This window comes from Peromyscus leucopus, chromosome 2 (genome assembly GCF_004664715.2).
Source record: "Peromyscus leucopus breed LL Stock chromosome 2, UCI_PerLeu_2.1, whole genome shotgun sequence".
In the NCBI taxonomy this organism is placed as follows: Eukaryota; Metazoa; Chordata; class Mammalia; order Rodentia; family Cricetidae; genus Peromyscus; species Peromyscus leucopus.
In genome coordinates, this window is record NC_051064.1 from 56,076,772 (window position 1) to 56,079,101 (window position 2,330).

A 2,330-nucleotide genomic window follows, 5' to 3' on the forward strand; every position below is an offset into this window, starting at 1 on the left:
AAGTTCTTAAATTCCGTTTCTTTAAATTCAGAATGTCTTATTTTCTCCAACTATGGTGATTGAAAGTATTGCTGGGTATAGTAGTCTGGGCTGGCATCTGTTGTTTCTTAGAGTCTGTCCGGGCCCTTGTGGCTTTTAGAGTGAGTCTCTATTGAAAAGTCAAGTGTAATTCTAATAGTTCTGCCTTTGTATGTGAGTTGGCCTTTTTCCTTGAAGCTTTTAATATTTAATATTTCTTTTCTAGCCCAATCTATTTGGTGTTCTGTATGTTTCTTGTACCTTGATAGGCATGTCCATTAAGTTAGGGAAAATTTCTCCTATGATTTTGTTGAAAATATTTTCTGTGCCTTCAACCTAGGTTTCTTCTCCTTCTTCTATTCCTGTTCTTAGATTTGGTCTTCTTGTAGTGTCCTGGATTCCCTGGAGGTTATGTGCTAGGATTTTAGATCTAATGTTTTCTTTCACTGGGGTATGCATTTCTTCTATCGTGTCTTCTATGGCTGAATTCTCTCTTCCATTGCTTGTATTCCGTGGGTGAGGCTTACCTCTGTGGTTCCTGTTCAAGTTCCTAAATGTTTAACTTCCAATTTCCTTCAAATTGGGTTTTCTTTATTGATTCTAGTTCCACTTTCGGGTCTTGGATGGTTTTATTTAGAACCTTCCACTGTTTGTTTGTGTTTTTATAGATGTCTTTAAGGGATTCACTCATTTCCTCTTTAAGGACCGCTGTCATATTCATAAAGGCTGTTTTAGGGTCTTTTTCTTGCACTTCAGCTATGGTGGAATATTCAGGGCCTGCTGTGGTAGGGTTGCTGGGCTCTACTAGAGATACCTTGTCCTGTCTTGTATTGTGTTTTTACAGTGATATCTAGGCATCTAGGTTTGGGAAGATTGTCATTCTAGGTGCTGACATCTGGTCTTGATTTCTTGGGTCCATGTGTTGTTTCTTGGTTTCATTTGCCCTCTCTGGTTCTTAGGTGAGTGTGGTGGCTGTGAATTGCCTGGTAGGAAATTCTTCTGGGGTCCTGATAGGTGTGGTCACTGAGACTCCAGGTAAAATGTGTTTCTGGGTATTGAAAGCTGACATTTAGGAATGGGGATGGGCTTGGGTGGGAAAGGGGGTCCACAGGAAGGAGGAAAGCAGAATGTTCTACTAAGCTCTGCCTAGACCCCTGGGAATAAGGGCAGAGAGTGAGGAGAGTCCACAACAGGTAGTTGAGGCTGGGGATTGGATTTGGAGGAGTGGAAGGCGAGGTGAAGATCTGCAGTTAGCCTGCCTGCCCCCTGGCCTGAGATTTGGCTTCACCACTGTGCCTGGAGCTCACTGTTTAGGTTAGACTAGCTGCCCATTGAACTCTTAGCATCCTCCGGTCTGTGTCTTTCCAGTGCTATATTACAGACCCCCAGATACCACTCATACCAGCTTTTATTCGGGCAATGTGGGAGATCTGAGCTCAGGTCCTCTGGTCCAGCAGACATTCATCTCCTCAGCCCTCTTCTGTGTAACCTGAAAACCTTTTATTTTCATTGTTGGTCTTTTTTTTCCCACATGAACCAGTCAGTCACCTTTTATTGGACACTAGTTCTTAGGATATGAAGATTCAGGCACAGTTGAATTCTTCATGGACGGGAGTGGGGCGGGCGGTTATGCTCAGGTGTGCAGTGCCCTCCAGAGTGACCCTCCCTTTTCAGTGGCCCTTCCATCACAGCTCATGTTTGAGTTCCTTGTAAGAAAGGCAGTAGCTGAAAACCACGTAGGCTGCCGGCACCATGTTAATCCCTGAGATGCTGCCTTTCCACACGTTGACTACTTGTTGTAATACCAGTCATAACCTCTCTGAAAGGCTCCCTCAATGCCACTGGGGGTGAAATTCCACATCAATATGCAGCTTGGCAGCTCCCCAAGTTTTTCTTTCTTTCTTTTTTTTTTTTCAAGACAGGGTTTCTTGGTATAACAGCCCTGGCTGTCCTGGAACTCACTCTGTAGACCAGGCTGGCCTTGAACTCACAGAAATCCACCTGTTTGGATCTTGAGTGCTGGGATAAGCATGCGCCACCACTGCCTGGCTAGCAAGTTTAACCTTCGTGAGCTTCTTATCCTTCAGAGGCACAAGCGACGCCATCTTGCAGTCTTGGTGTCCACCCATTTTTGGTCTTTAAAGACAATGAGTAGAAATAAAAATTACTAATGTTACTGAGAATAGGAGGACTAGCAGGCATTTTAAGATCTGTCTTCAGCCTCAGCAGAATGAAACAGCTGTTTTTCCTCCTCCTTTCTGTGGTGCTGAGGATCGAGCAGGGGATCGGGAACACCAGGCAAACTCTCAACT

General features: G+C 44.4%; 1 pseudogene; it reads right to left on the reverse strand.

Annotated features, from left to right (window-relative positions):
- Nucleotides 1-1,539: 1,539 nt before the first annotated feature.
- Nucleotides 1,540-2,123, reverse strand: LOC114710573 (annotated as a pseudogene).
- Between the last annotated feature and the right edge of the window lie 207 nt (nt 2,124-2,330).